Raw genomic sequence first — 18423 nt, 5'->3', positions numbered from 1 at the left:
GCACAATGCCGACTTAAGTACATGAAGACCGACTCTTACTACTGATTATGATTTGAACCATTCCTGTGACACTGGTTATTGATTCCGATGCCTCACTTCAGGTTTACTGTATCCCTTGGACTATCTTATTGACGATTAATCACAGAAATTGCATCGGAATTAAATACAAAAGGCACAATGCCGAATTAAGTACAAGAAGACTGACTCTTCTTACTGTCTATGTTTTGAACCATTCCTGTGACACTAGCTATAGATTCCGATGCTCCACTTCAGGTTTAGTGTATCCCCCTGACTTTCTTATTGACGATGAAAAACAGAAATGGCTTCGGAGTTAAATACATAAGGCACAATGCCGACTTAAGTACAAGAGGACTGACTCTTCTTACTGTCTATGTTTAGAACCATTCCTGTGACACTGGTTATAGATTCCGATGCTTCACTTGAGGTTTACTGTATCTCTTGGACGTTCTTATTGACGATGAAACACAGAAATTGCATCGGAATTAAATACAAAAGGCACAATGCCGACTTAAGTACACAAAGACTGACTCTTCTTAGTGTCTATGATTTGAACCATTCCTGTGACACTAGTTATAGATTCCGATGCTTCACTTCAGGTTTAGTGTATCCCTCTGACTTTCTTATTGAAGATGAAACACAGAAATTGCATCGGAATAAAATACAATAGGCACAATGCCGACTTAAGTACAAGAAGACTGACTCTTCTTACTGTCTATGGTTTGAACCATTCCATTGACACTAGTTATAGATTCCAATGCTTCACTCCAGGTTTACTGTTTCCCTTGGACCTTGTTATTGACGATGAAACACAGAAATTGCATCGGAATTAAATAGAAAAGGCACAATGCCGACTTAAGTACAACAAGACTGACTCTTCTTATTGACTATGTTTTGAACCATTCCTGTGACACTAGTTATAGATTACGATGCTTCACTTCAGGTTTACTGTACCCCTTGGACCTTCTTATTGACGATGAAACATAGAAATTGCATCGGAATTAAATACAAAAGGCAAAATGACGACTTAAGTACACGAAGACTGACTCTTCTTACTGTCTATGTTTTGAACCATTCCTGTGACACTAGTTATAGATTCCGATGCCTCACTTCAGGTTTACTGTATCCCTTGGACTATCTTATTGACGATTAATCACAGAAATTGCATCGGAATTAAATACAAAAGGCAAAATGACGACTTAAGTACACGAAGACTGACTCTTCTTACTGTCTATGATTTGAACCATTCCTGTGACACTAGTTATACATTCCGATGCTACATTCCAGGTTTACTGTATCGCTTGGACCTTATTATTGACGATGAAGCACAGAAATTGCATCGGAATTAAATTCAAAAGGCACAATGCCGACTTAAGTATATGAAGACCGACTCTTCCTACTGACTATGTATTGAACCATTCCTGTGACACTAGTTATGGATTCCGATGTTTCACTTGAGGTTAACTGTATCCCTTGGACCTTCTTATTGACGATGAAACACAGAAATTGCATCGGAATTAAATACAAAAGGCACAATGCCGACTTAAGAACAAGAAGACTGACTCTTCTTAATGAATATGTTTGAACCATTCCTATGTCACTAGCTATAGATTCCGATGCTTCACTTCAGGTTTACTGTATCCCTCTGACCTTCTTGTTGACGATGAAGCACAGAAATTGCATCGGAATTAAATACAATAGGCACAATGCCGACTTAAGTACAAGAAGACTGACTCTTCTTACTGTCTATGTTTTGAACCATTCCATTGACACTAGTTATAGATTCCGATGCTTCACTCCAGGTTTACTGTATCCCTTGGACCTTGTTATTGACGATGAAACACAGAAATAGCATCGGAATTAAATAGAAAACGCACGATGCCGACTTAAGTACAAGAAGACTGACTCTTCTTACTGACTATGTTTTGAACCATTCCTGTGACACTAGTTATAGATTCCGATTCTTTCTCTTCAGGTTTACTGTACCCCTTGGACCTTCTTATTGACGATGAAACATAGAAATTGCATCGGAATTAAATACAAAAGGCAAAATGCCGACTTAAGTACACGAAGACTGACTCTTCTTACTCACTATGTTTTGAACCATTCCTGTGACATTAGTTACAGATTCCGATGCTACACTCCAGGTATACTGTATCCCTTGGACCTTCTTATTGACGATGAAACACAGAAATTGCATCGGAATAAAATAGAAAAGGCACATTGCCGACTTAAGTACAAGAGGACTGACACTTCTTACTGTCTATGTTTAGAACCATTCCTGTGACACTGGTTATAGATTCCGATGGTTCACTTGAGGTTTACTGTATCCCTTGGACCTTCTTATTGACGATGAATCACAGAAATTGCATCGGAATTAAATACAAAAGGCAGAATGCCGACTTAAGTACAAGAAAACTGACTCTTCATACTGACTATGTTTTGAACCATTCCGATGACACTAGTTATATATTCCGATGTTTCACTTCAGGTTTACTGTATCCCTTGGACCTTCTTATTGACGATGAAACACAGAAATTGCATCGGAATTAAATACAAAAGGCACAATGCCGACTTAAGTACACGAAGACTGACTCTTCTTACTGTCTATGATTTGAACCATTCCTGTGACAGTAGTTATAGATTCCGATGCTTCACTTCAGGTTTAGTGTATCCCTCTGACTTTCTTATTGACGATGAAACACAGAAATTGCATCGGAATTAAATACAATAGGCACAATGCCGACTTAAGTACAAGAAGACTGACTCTTCTTACTGTCTATGGTTTGAACCATTCCATTGACACTAGTTATAGATTCCGATGCTTCACTCCAGGTTTACTGTTTCCCTTGGACCTTGTTATTGACGATGAAACACAGAAATAGCATCGGAATTAAATAGAAAAGGCACAATGCCGACTTAAGTACAACAAGACTGACTCTTCTTACTGACTATGTTTTGAACCATTCCTGTGACACTAGTTATAGATTAAGATGCTCCACTTCAGGTATACCGTACCCCTTGGACCTTCTTATTGACGATGAAACATAGAAATTGCATCGGAATTAAATACAAAAGGCAAAATGAGGACTTAAGTACACGAAGACTGACTCTTCTTACTGTCTATGAATTGAACCATTCCTGTGACACTAGTTATACATTCCGATGCTACACTCCAGGTTTACTGTATCCCTTGGACCATCTTATTGACGATGAAACACAGAAATTGCATCGGAATTAAATACAAAAGGCACAATGCGGACTTAAGGACAAGAAGATTGACTCTTCTTACTGACTTTGTTTTGAACCATTCCTGTGACACTAGTTATAGATTCCGATGCTTCACTTCAGGTTTAGTGTATCCCTCTGACTTTCTTATTGACGATGAAAAACAGAAATGGCTTCGGAATTAAATACAAAAGGCACAATGCCGACTTAAGTACAAGAGGACTGACTCTTCTTACTGTCTATGTTTAGAACCATTCCTGTGACACTGGTTATAGATTCCGAAGCTTCACTTGAGGTTTACTGTATCAATTGGACCTTCTTATTGACGATGATACACAGAAATTGCATCGGAATTAAATACAAAAGGCAAAATGCCGACCTAAGTACACGAAGACTGACTCTTCTTACTATGTTTTGAACCATTCCTGTGACAGTAGTTACAGATTCCGATGCTACACTCCAGGTTTACTGTATCCCTTGGACCTTCTTATTGACGATGAAACACAGAAATTGCATCGGAATTAAATACAAAAGGGAAAATACGACTTAAGTACACGAAGACTGACACTTCTTACTGCCTATGATTTGAACCATTCCTGTGACACTAGTTATAGATTCCGATGCTACACTCCAGGTTTATTGTATCCCTTGGACCATCTTATTGACGATGAAACACAGAAATTGCATCGGAATTAAATACACAAGGCACAATGCCGACTTAAGGACAAAAAGACTGACTCTTCCTACTGTGTATGTTTTGAACCATTCCTGTGACACTCGTTATAGATTCCGATGCTTCACTTCAGGTTTACTGTATCCCTTGGACCTTCTTATTGACGCTGAAACACAGAAGTTGAATCGGAATAAAATCAAAAGGCACAATGCCGACTTAAGTACAAGAAGACTGACTCTTCCTACTGTCTATGTTTTGAACCATTCCTGTGACACTCGTTATAGATTACGATGCTTTACTTCAGGTTTACTGTATCCCTTGGACCTTCTTATTGACGATGAAACACAGAAATTGCTTCGGAATTAAATCCAAAAGGCACAATGCTGACTTAAGTACATGAAGACCGACTCTTCCTACTGATTATGTTTAGAACCATTCCTGTGACACTAGTTATAGATTCCGCTGCCTCACTTTAGGTTTACTGTATCCCTTGGACTATCTTATTGACGATTAATCACAGAAATTGCATCGGAATTGAATACAAAGGGCACAATGCCGAATTAAGTACAAGAAGACTGACTCTTCTTACTGTCTATGTTTTGAACCATTCCTGTGACACTAGCTATAGATTCCGATGCTTCACTTCAGGTTTGCTGTATACCTTGAACCATTTTATTGACGATGAAACACAGAAATTGCATCGGAATTAAATACAAAAGGCAGAATGCCGACTTAAGTACACTAAGACTGACTCTTCTTACTGTCTATGATTTGAACCATTCCTGTGACAGTAGTTATAGATTCCGATGCTTCACTTCAGGTTTAGTGTATCCCTCTGACTTTCTTATTGACGATGAAACACAGAAATTGCATCGGAATTAAATACAATAGGCACAATGCCGACTTAAGTACAAGAAGACTGACTCTTCTTACTGTCTATGGTTTGAACCATTCCATTGACACTAGTTATAGATTCCGATGCTTCACTCCAGGTTTACTGTTTCCCTTGGACCTTGTTATTGACGATGAAACACAGAAATAGCATCGGAATTAAATAGAAAAGGCACAATGCCGACTTAAGTACAACAAGACTGACTCTTCTTACTGACTATGTTTTGAACCATTCCTGTGACACTAGTTATAGATTAAGATGCTCCACTTCAGGTTTACTGTACCCCTTGGACCTTCTTATTGACGATGAAACATAGAAATTGCATCGGAATAAAATACAAAAGGCAAAATGAGGACTTAAGTACACGAAGACTGACTCTTCTTACTGTCTATGATTTGAACCATTCCTGTGACACTAGTTATACATTCCGATGCTACACTCCAGGTTTACTGTATCCCTTGGACCATCTTATTGACTATGAAACACAGAAATTGCATCGGAATTAAATACAAAAGGCACAATGCGGACTTAAGGACAAGAAGATTGACTCTTCTTACTGACTTTGTTTTGAACCATTCCTGTGACACTAGTTATAGATTTCGATGCTTCACTTCAGGTTTAGTGTATCCCTCTGACTTTCTTATTGACGATGAAAAACAGAAATGGCTTCGGAATTAAATACAAAAGGCACAATGCCGACTTAAGTACAAGAGGACTGACTCTTCTTACTGTCTATGTTTAGAACCATTCCTGTGACACTGGTTATAGATTCCGATGCTTCACTTGAGGTTTACTGTATCCCTTGGACCTTCTTATTGACGATGAAACACAGAAATTGCATCGGAATTAAATACAAAAGGCAAAATGCCGACTTAAGTAGACGAAGACTGACTCTTCTTACTATGTTTTGGACCATTCCTGTGACACTAGTTACAGATTCCGATGCTACACTCCAGGTTTACTGTATCCCTAGGACCTTCTTATTGACGATGAAACACAGAAATTGCATCGGAATTAAATACAAAAGGGAAAATACGACTTAAGTACACGAAGACTGACACCTCTTACTGCCTATGATTTGAACCATTCCTGTGACACTAGTTATAGATTCCGATGCTTCACTCCAGGTTTACTGTATCCCTTGGACCTTGTTATTGACGATGAAACACAGAAGTAGCATCGGAATTAAATAGAAAAGGCACAATGCCGACTTAAGTACAAGAAGACTGTCTCTTCTTACTGACTATGATTTGAACCATTCCTGTGACACTAGTTATACATTCCGATGCTACATTCCAGGTTTACTGTATCGCTTGGACCTTATTATTGACGATGAAGCACAGAAATTGCATCGGAATTAAATTCAAAAGGCACAATGCCGACTTAAGTACAACAAGACTGACTCTTCTTATTGACTATGTTTTGAACCATTCCTGTGACACTAGTTATAGATTACGATGCTTCACTTCAGGTTTACTGTACCCCTTGGACCTTCTTATTGACGATGAAACATAGAAATTGCATCGGAATTAAATACAAAAGGCAAAATGCCGACTTAAGTACACGAAGACTGACTCTTCTTACTGTCTATCATTTGAACCATTCCTGTGACACTAGTTATACATTCCGATGCTACATTCCAGGTTTACTGTATCGCTTGGACCTTATTATTGACGATGAAGCACAGAAATTGCATCGGAATTAAATTCAAAAGGCACAATGCCGACTTAAGTATATGAAGACCGACTCTTCCTACTGACTATGTTTTGAACCATTCCTGTGACACTAGTTATAGATTCCGATGTTTCACTTGAGGTTAACTGTATCCCTTGGACCTTCTTATTGACGATGAAACACAGAAATTGCATCGGAATTAAATACAAAAGGCACAATGCCGACTTAAGAACAAGAAGACTGACTCTTCTTAATGAATATGTTTGAACTATTCCTATGTCACTAGCTATAGATTCCGATGCTTCACTTCAGGTTTACTGTATCCCTCTGACCTTCTTGTTGACGATGAAACACAGAAATTGCATCGGAATTAAATACAATAGGCACAATGCCGACTTAAGTACAAGAAGACTGACTCTTCTTACTGTCTAAGTTTTGAACCATTCCATTGACACTAGTTATAGATTCCGATGCTTCACTCCAGGTTTACTGTATCCCTTTGACCTTGTTATTGACGATGAAAGACAGAAATAGCATCGGAATTAAATAGAAAACTCACGATGCCGACTTAAGTACAAGAAGACTGACTCTTCTTACTGGCTATGTTTTGAACCATTCCTGTGACACTAGTTATAGATTCCGATTCTTTCTCTTCATGTTTACTGTACCCCTTGGACCTTCTTATTGACGATGAAACATAGAAATTGCATCGGAATTAAATACAAAAGGCAAAATGCTGACTTAAGTACACGAAGACTGACTCTTCTTACTGACTATGTTTTGAACCATTCCTGTGACATTAGCTACAGATTCCGATGCTACACTCCAGGTATACTGTATCCCTTGGACCTTCTTATTGACGATGAAACACAGAAATTGCATCGGAATTAAATAGAAAAGGCACATTGCCGACTTAAGTACAAGAGGACTGACACTTCTTACTGACTATTATTTTATCCATTCCTGTAACACTAGTTATAGATTCCGATGCTTCACTTCAGGTTAACTGTATCCCTTGGACCTTCTTATTGACAATGAAACACAGAAATTGCATCGGACTTAAATACAAAAGGGAAAATACGACTTAAGTACACGAAGACTGACTCTTTTTACTGTCTATGATTTGAACCATTCCTGTGACACTAGTTATAGATTCCGATGCTACACTCCAGGTTTACTGTATCCCTTGGACCTTGTTATTGACGATGAAACACAGAAATAGCATCGGAATTAAATAGAAAACGCACGATGCCGACTTAAGTACAAGAGGACTGACACTTCTTACTGTCTATGTTTAGAACCATTCCTGTGACACTGGTTATAGATTCCGATGGTTCACTTGAGGTTTACTGTATCCCTTGGACCTTCTTATTGACGATGAATCACAGAAATTGCATCGGAATTAAATACAAAAGGCAGAATGCCGACTTAAGTACAAGAAGACTGACTCTTCATACTGACTATGTTTTGAACCATTCCGATGACACTAGTTATATATTCCGATGTTTCACTTCAGGTTTACTGTATCCCTTGGACCTTCTTATTGACGATGAAACACAGAAATTGCATCGGAATTAAATACAAAAGGCACAATGCCGACTTAAGTACACGAAGACTGACTCTTCTTACTGTCTATGATTTGAACCATTCCATTGACACTAGTTATAGATTCCGATGCTTCACTCCAGGTTTACTGTTTCCCTTGGACCTTGTTATTGACGATGAAACACAGAAATAGCATCGGAATTAAATAGAAAAGGCACAATGCCGACTTAAGTACAACAAGACTGACTCTTCTTACTGACTATGTTTTGAACCATACCTGTGACACTAGTTATAGATTAAGATGCTCCACTTCAGGTATACTGTACCCCTTGGACCTTCTTATTGACGATGAAACATAGAAATTGCATCGGAATTAAATACAAAAGGCAAAATGAGGACTTAAGTACACGAAGACTGACTCTTCTTACTGTCTATGAATTGAACCATTCCTGTGACACTAGTTATACATTCCGATGCTACACTCCAGGTTTACTGTATCCCTTGGACCATCTTATTGACGATGAAACACAGAAATTGCATCGGAATTAAATACAAAAGGCACAATGCGGACTTAAGGACAAGAAGATTGACTCTTCTTACTGACTTTGTTTTGAACCATTCCTGTGACACTAGTTATAGATTCCGATGCTTCACTTCAGGTTTAGTGTATCCCTCTGACATTCTTATTGACGATGAAAAACAGAAATGGCTTCGGAATTAAATACAAAAGGCACAATGCCGACTTAAGTACAAGAGGACTGACTCTTCTTACTGTCTATGTTTAGAACCATTCCTGTGACACTGGTTATAGATTCCGAAGCTTCACTTGAGGTTTACTGTATCCCTTGGACCTTCTTATTGACGATGATACACAGAAATTGCATCGGAATTAAATACAAAAGGCAAAATGCCGACCTAAGTACACGAAGACTGACTCTTCTTACTATGTTTTGAACCATTCCTGTGACAGTAGTTACAGATTCCGATGCTACACTCCAGGTTTACTGTATCCCTTGGACCTTCTTATTGACGATGAAACACAGAAATTGCATCGGAATTAAATACAAAAGGGAAAATACGACTTAAGTACACGAAGACTGACACTTCTTACTGCCTATGATTTGAACCATTCCTGTGACACTAGTTATAGATTCCGATGCTTCACTTCAGGTTTACTGTATCCCTTGGACCTTCTTATTGACGCTGAAACACAGAAGTTGAATCGGAATAAAATCAAAAGGCACAATGCCGACTTAAGTACAAGAAGACTGACTCTTCCTACTGTCTATGTTTTGAACCATTCCTGTGACACTCGTTATAGATTACGATGCTTTACTTCAGGTTTACTGTATCCCTTGGACCTTCTAATTGACGATGAAACACAGAAATTGCTTCGGAATTAAATACAAAAGGCACAATGCTGACTTAAGTACATGAAGACCGACTCTTCCTACTGATTATGTTTTGAACCATTCCTGTGACACTAGTTATAGATTCCGGTGCCTCACTTTAGGTTTACTGTATCCCTTGGACTATCTTATTGACGATTAATCACAGAAATTGCATCGGAATTGAATACAAAGGGCACAATGCCGAATTAAGTACAAGAAGACTGACTCTTCTTACTGTCTATGTTTTGAACCATTCCTGTGACACTAGCTATAGATTCCGATGCTTCACTTCAGGTTTGCTGTATACCTTGAACCATCTTATTGACGATGAAACACAGAAATTGCATCGGAATTAAATACAAAAGGCACAATGCCGACTTAAGTACACTAAGACTGACTCTTCTTACTGTCTATGATTTGAACCATTCCTGTGACAGTAGTTATAGATTCCGATGCTTCACTTCAGGTTTAGTGTATCCCTCTGACTTTCTTATTGACGATGAAACACAGAAATTGCATCGGAATTAAATACAATAGGCACAATGCCGACTTAAGTACAAGAAGACTGACTCTTCTTACTGTCTATGGTTTGAACCATTCCATTGACACTAGTTATAGATTCCGATGCTTCACTCCAGGTTTACTGTTTCCCTTGGACCTTGTTATTGACGATGAAACACAGAAATAGCATCGGAATTAAATAGAAAAGGCACAATGCCGACTTAAGTACAACAAGACTGACTCTTCTTACTGACTATGTTTTGAACCATTCCTGTGACACTAGTTATAGATTAAGATGCTCCACTTCAGGTTTACTGTACCCCTTGGACCTTCTTATTGACGATGAAACATAGAAATTGCATCGGAATAAAATACAAAAGGCAAAATGAGGACTTAAGTACACGAAGACTGACTCTTCTTACTGTCTATGATTTGAACCATTCCTGTGACACTAGTTATACATTCCGATGCTACACTCCAGGTTTACTGTATCCCTTGGACCATCTTATTGACGATGAAACACAGAAATTGCATCGGAATTAAATACAAAAGGCACAATGCGGACTTAAGGACAAGAAGATTGACTCTTCTTACTGACTTTGTTTTGAACCATTCCTGTGACACTAGTTATAGATTTCGATGCTTCACTTCAGGTTTAGTGTATCCCTCTGACTTTCTTATTGACGATGAAAAACAGAAATGGCTTCGGAATTAAATACAAAAGGCATAATGCCGACTTAAGTACAAGAGGACTGACTCTTCTTACTGTCTATGTTCAGAACCATTCCTGTGACACTGGTTATAGATTCCGATGCTTCACTTGAGGTTTACTGTATCCCTTGGACCTTCTTATTGACGATGAAACACAGAAATTGCATCGGAATTAAATACAAAAGGCAAAATGCCGACTTAAGTACACGAAGACTGACTCTTCTTACTATGTTTTGGACCATTCCTGTGACACTAGTTACAGATTCCGATGCTACACTCCAGGTTTACTGTATCCCTAGGACCTTCTTATTGACGATGAAACACAGAAATTGCATCGGAATTAAATACAAAAGGGAAAATACGACTTAAGTACACGAAGACTGACACCTCTTACTGCCTATGATTTGAACCATTCCTGTGACACTAGTTATAGATTCCGATGCTTCACTCCAGGTTTACTGTATCCCTTGGACCTTGTTATTGACGATGAAACACAGAAGTAGCATCGGAATTAAATAGAAAAGGCACAATGCCGACTTAAGTACAAGAAGACTGTCTCTTCTTACTGACTATGTTTTGAACCATTCCTGTGACACTAGTTATAGATTCCGATGCTTCACTTCAGGTTTACTGTACCCCTTGGACCTTCTTATTGATGGAATTAAATACAAAAGGCACAACGCCGACTTAAGTACATGAAGACCGACTCTTACTACTGATTATGTTTTGAACCATTCCTGTGACACTAGTTATAGATTCCGATGCCTCACTTCAGGTTTACTGTATCCCTTGGACTATCTTATTGACGATTAATCACAGAAATTGCATCGGAATTAAATACAAAAGGCAAAATGCCGACTTAAGTACACGAAGACTGACTCTTCTTACTGTCTATGATTTGAACCATTCCTGTGACACTAGTTATACATTCCGATGCTACATTTCAGGTTTACTGTATCGCTTGGACCTTATTATTGACGATGAAGCACAGAAATTGCATCGGAATTAAATTCAAAAGGCACAATGCCGACTTAAGTACAACAAGACTGACTCTTCTTATTGACTATGTTTTGAACCATTCCTGTGACACTAGTTATAGATTACGATGCTTCACTTCAGGTTTACTGTACCCCTTGGACCTTCTTATTGACGATGAAACATAGAAATTGCATCGGAATTAAATACAAAAGGCTAAATGCCGACTTAAGTACACGAAGACTGACTCTTCTTACTGTCTATGATTTGAACCATTCCTGTGACACTAGTTATACATTCCGATGCTACATTCCAGGTTTACTGTATCGCTTGGACCTTATTATTGACGATGAAGCACAGAAATTGCATCGGAATTAAATTCAAAAGGCACAATGCCGACTTAAGTATATGAAGACCGACTCTTCCTACTGACTATGTTTTGAACCATTCCTGTGACACTAGTTATAGATTCCGATGTTTCACTTGGGGTTAACTGTATCCCTTGGACCTTCTTATTGACGATGAAACACAGAAATTGCATCGGAATTAAATACAAAAGGCACAATGCCGACTTAAGAACAAGAAGACTGACTCTTCTTAATGAATATGTTTGAACTATTCCTATGTCACTAGCTATAGATTCCGATGCTTCACTTCAGGTTTACTGTATCCCTCTGACCTTCTTGTTGACGATGAAACACAGAAATTGCATCGGAATTAAATACAATAGGCACAATGCCGACTTAAGTACAAGAAGACTGACTCTTCTTACTGTCTATGTTTTGAACCATTCCATTGACACTAGTTATAGATTCCGATGCTTCACTCCAGGTTTACTGTATCCCTTTGACCTTGTTATTGACGATGAAACACAGAAATAGCATCGGAATTAAATAGAAAACTCGCGATGCCGACTTAAGTACAAGAAGACTGACTGTTCTTACTGGCTATGTTTTGAACCATTCCTGTGACACTAGTTATAGATGCCGATTCTTTCTCTTCAGGTTTGCTGTACCCCTTGGACCTTCTTATTGACGATGAAACATAGAAATTGCATCGGAATTAAATACAAAAGGCAAAATGCTGACTTAAGTACACGAAGACTGACTCTTCTTACTGACTATGTTTTGAACCATTCCTGTGACATTAGTTACAGATTCCGATGCTACACTCCAGGTATACTGTATCCCTTGGACCTTCTTATTGACGATGAAACACAGAAATTGCATCGGAATTAAATAGAAAAGGCACATTGCCGACTTAAGTACAAGAGGACTGACACTTCTTACTGACTATTATTTTATCCATTCCTGTAAGACTAGTTATAGATTCCGATGCTTCACTTCAGGTTAACTGTATCCCTTGGACCTTCTTATTGACAATGAAACACAGAAATTGCATCGGACTTAAATACAAAAGGGAAAATACGACTTAAGTACACGAAGACTGACTCTTTTTACTGTCTATGATCTGAACCATTCCTGTGACACTAGTTATAGATTCCGATGCTACACTCCAGGTTTACTGTATCCCTTGGACCATCTTACTGACGATGAAACACAGAAATTGCATCGGAATTAAATACAAAAGGAACAATGCCGACTTGAGGACAAGAAGATTGACTCTTCTCACTGACTTTGTTTTGAACCATTCCTGTGACACTCGTTATAGATTCCGATGCTTCACTTCAGGTTTACTGTATCCCTTGGACCTTCTTATTGACGCTGAAACACAGAAGTTGAATCGGAATAAAATCAAAAAGCACAATGCCGACTTAAGTACAAGAAGACTGACTCTTCCTACTGTCTATGTTTTGAACCATTCCTGTGACACTCGTTATAGATTACGATGCTTTACTTCAGGTTTACTGTATCCCTTGGACCTTCTTATTGACGATGAAACACAGAAATTGCTTCGGAATTAAATACAAAAAGCACAATGCTGACTTAAGTACAAGAAGACTGACTCTTCTTACTGTCTATGTTTTGAACCATTCCTGTGACACTAGCTATAGATTCCGATGCTTCACTTCAGGTTTGCTGTATACCTTGAACCATCTTATTGACGATGAAACACAGAAATTGCATCGGAATTAAATACAAAAGGCACAATGCCGACTTAAGTACACTAAGACTGACTCTTCTTACTGTCTATGATTTGAACCATTCGTGTGACAGTAGTTATAGATTCCGATGCTTCACTTGAGGTTAACTGTATCCCTTGGACCTTCTTATTGACGATGAAACACAGAAATTGCATCGGAATTAAATACAAAAGGCACAATGCCGACTTAAGAACAAGAAGACTGACTCTTCTTAATGAATATGTTTGAACTATTCCTATGTCACTAGCTATAGATTCCGATGCTTCACTTCAGGTTTACTGTATCCCTCTGACCTTCTTGTTGACGATGAAACACAGAAATTGCATCGGAATTAAATACAATAGGCACAATGCCGACTTAAGTACAAGAAGACTGACTCTTCTTACTGTCTATGTTTTGAACCATTCCATTGACACTAGTTATAGATTCCGATGCTTCACTCCAGGTTTACTGTATCCCTTTGACCTTGTTATTGACGATGAAACACAGAAATAGCATCGGAATTAAATAGAAAACTCACGATGCCGATTTAAGTACAAGAAGACTGACTCTTCTTACTGGCTATGTTTTGAACCATTCCTGTGACACTAGTTATAGATTCCGATTCTTTCTCTTCAGGTTTACTGTACCCCTTGGACCTTCTTATTGACGATGAAACATAGAAATTGCATCGGAATTAAATACAAAAGGCAAAATGCTGACTTAAGTACACGAAGACTGACTCTTCTTACTGACTATGTTTTGAACCATTCCTGTGACATTAGTTACAGATTCCGATGCTACACTCCAGGTATACTGTATCCCTTGGACCTTCTTATTGACGATGAAACACAGAAATTGCATCGGAATTAAATAGAAAAGGCACATTGCCGACTTAAGTACAAGAGGACTGACACTTCTTACTGACTATTATTTTATCCATTCCTGTAACACTAGTTATAGATTCCGATGCTTCACTTCAGGTTAACTGTATCCCTTGGACCTTCTTATTGACAATGAAACACAGAAATTGCATCGGACTTAAATACAAAAGGGAAAATACGACTTAAGTACACGAAGACTGACTCTTTTTACTGTCTATGATTTGAACCATTCCTGTGACACTAGTTATAGATTCCGATGCTACACTCCAGGTTTACTGTATCCCTTGGACCATCTTACTGACGATGAAACACAGAAATTGCATCGGAATTAAATACAAAAGGAACAATGCCGACTTGAGGACAAGAAGATTGACTCTTCTCACTGACTTTGTTTTGAACCATTCCTGTGACACTCGTTATAGATTCCGATGCTTCACTTCAGGTTTACTGTATCCCTTGGACCTTCTTATTGACGCTGAAACACAGAAGTTGAATCGGAATAAAATCAAAAAGCACAATGCCGACTTAAGTACAAGAAGACTGACTCTTCCTACTGTCTATGTTTTGAACCATTCCTGTGACACTCGTTATAGATTACGATGCTTTACTTCAGGTTTACTGTATCCCTTGGACCTTCTTATTGACGATGAAACACAGAAATTGCTTCGGAATTAAATACAAAAAGCACAATGCTGACTTAAGTACAAGAAGACTGACTCTTCTTACTGTCTATGTTTTGAACCATTCCTGTGACACTAGCTATAGATTCCGATGCTTCACTTCAGGTTTGCTGTATACCTTGAACCATCTTATTGACGATGAAACACAGAAATTGCATCGGAATTAAATACAAAAGGCACAATGCCGACTTAAGTACACTAAGACTGACTCTTCTTACTGTCTATGATTTGAACCATTCGTGTGACAGTAGTTATAGATTCCGATGCTTCACTTCAGGTTTAGTGTATCCCTCTGACTTTCTTATTGACGATGAAACACAGAAATTGCATCGGAATTAAATACAATAGGCACAATGCCGACTTAAGTACAAGAAGACTGACTCTTCTTACTGTCTATGGTTTGAACCATTCCATTGACACTAGTTATAGATTCCGATGCTTCACTCCAGGTTTACTGTTTCCCTTGGACCTTGTTATTGACGATGAAACACAGAAATAGCATCGGAATTAAATAGAAAAGGCACAATGCCGACTTAAGTACAACAAGACTGACTCTTCTTACTGACTATGTTTTGAACCATTCCTGTGACACTAGTTATAGATTAAGATGCTCCACTTCAGGTTTACTGTACCCCTTGGACCTTCTTATTGACGATGAAGCATAGAAATTGCATCGGAATAAAATACAAAAGGCAAAATGAACACTTAAGTACACGAAGACTGACTCTTCTTACTGTCTATGATTTGAACCATTCCTGTGACACTAGTTATACATTCCGATGCTACACTCCAGGTTTACTGTATCCCTTGGACCATCTTATTGACAATGAAACACAGAAATTGCATCGGAATTAAATACAAAAGGCACAATGCGGACTTAAGGACAAGAAGATTGACTCTTCTTACTGACTTTGTTTTGAACCATTCCTGTGACACTAGTTATAGATTTCGATGCTTCAATTCAGGTTTAGTGTATCCCTCTGACTTTCTTATTGACGATGAAACACAGAAATTGCATCGGAATTAAATACAAAAGGCAAAATGCCGACTTAAGTACACGAAGACTGACTCTTCTTACTATGTTTTGAACCATTCCTGTGACACTAGTTACAGATTCCGATGCTACACTCCTGGTTTACTGTATCCCTTGGACCTTCTTATTGACGATGAAACACAGAAATTGCATCGGAATTAAATACAAAAGGGAAAATACGACTTAAGTACACGAAGACTGACACTTCTTACTGCCTATGATTTGAACCATTCCTGTGACACTAGTTATAGATTCCGATGCTTCACTCCAGGTTTACTGTATCCCTTGGACCTTGTTATTGACGATGAAACACAGAAGTAGCATCGGAATTAAATAGAAAAGGCACAATGCCGACTTAAGTACAAGAAGTCTGTCTCTTCTTACTGACTATGTTTTGAACCATTCCTGTGACACTAGTTATAGATTCCGATGCTTCACTTCAGGTTTACTGTACCCCTTGGACCTTCTTATTGACGGAATTAAATACAAAAGGCACAACGCCGACTTAAGTACATGAAGACCGACTCTTACTACTGATTATGTTTTGAACCATTCCTGTGACACTAGTTATAGATTCCGATGCCTCACTTCAGGTTTACTGTATCCCTTGGACTATCTTATTGACGATTAATCATAGAAATTGCATCGGAATTAAATACAAAAGGCACAATGCCGAATTAAGTACAAGAAGACTGACTCTTCTTACTGTCTATGATTTGAACCATTCCTGTGACACTAGCTATAGATTCCGATGCTTCACTTCAGGTTTAGTGTATCCCCCTGACTTTCTTATTGACGCTGAAAAACAGAAATGGCTTCGGAGTTAAATACATAAGGCACAATGCCGACTTAAGTACAAGAGGACTGACTCTTCTTACTGTCTATGTTTAGAACCATTCCTGTTACACTGGTTATAGATTCCGATGCTTCACTTGAGGTTTACTGTATCCCTTCGACGTTCTTATTGACGATGAAACACAGAAATTGCATCGGAATTAAATACAAAAGGCACAATGCCGACTTAAGTACACAAACACTGACTCTTCTTAGTGTCTATGATTTGAACCATTCCTGTGACACTAGTTATAGATTCCGATGCTTCACTTCAGGTTTACTTTACCCCTTGGACCTTCTTATTGACGATGAAACATAGAAATTGCATCGGAATTAAAAACAAAAGGCAAAATGCCGACTTAAGTACACGAAGACTGACTCTTCTTACTGTCTATGATTTGAACCATTCCTGTGACACTAGTTATACATTCCGATGCTACACTCCAGGTTTACTGTATCGCTTGGACCTTATTATTGACGATGAAGCACAGAAATTGCATCGGAATTAAATTCAAAAGGCACAATGCCGACTTAAGTATATGAAGACCGACTCTTCCTACTGACTATGTTTTGAACCATTCCTGTGACACTAGTTATAGATTCCGATGTTTCACTTGAGGTTAACTGTATCCCTTGGACCTTCTTATTGACGATGAAACACAGAAATTGCATCTGAATTAAATACAAAAGGCACAACGCCGACTTAAGAACAAGAAGACTGACTCTTCTTAATGAATATGTTTGAACTATTCCTATGTCACTAGCTATAGATTCCGATGCTTCACTTCAGGTTTACTGTATCCCTCTGACCTTCTTGTTGACGATGAAACACAGAAATTGCATCGGAATTAAATACAATAGGCACAATGCCGACTTAAGTACAAGAAGACTGACTCTTCTTACTGTCTATGTTTTGAACCATTCCATTGACACTAGTTATAGATTCCGATGCTTCACTCCAGGTTTACTGTATCCCTTGGACCTTGTTATTGACGATGAAACACAGAAATAGCATCGGAATTAAATAGAAAACGCACGATGCCGACTTAAGTACAAGAAGACTGACTCTTCTTACTGGCTATGTATTGAACCATTCCTGTGACACTAGTTATAGATTCCGATTCTTTCTCTTCATGTTTACTGTACCCCTTGGACCTTCTTATTGACGATGAAACATAGAAATTGCATCGGAATTAAATACAAAAGGCAAAATGCCGACTTAAGTACACGAAGACTGACTCTTCTTACTGACTATGTTTTGAACCATTCCTGTGACATTAGTTACAGATTCCGATGCTACA

The sequence above is a fragment of the Schistocerca serialis genome, chromosome 12 (assembly GCF_023864345.2).
Source record: "Schistocerca serialis cubense isolate TAMUIC-IGC-003099 chromosome 12, iqSchSeri2.2, whole genome shotgun sequence".
NCBI lineage: Eukaryota > Metazoa > Arthropoda > Insecta > Orthoptera > Acrididae > Schistocerca > Schistocerca serialis.
This window is presented reverse-complemented; position numbering follows the sequence as displayed.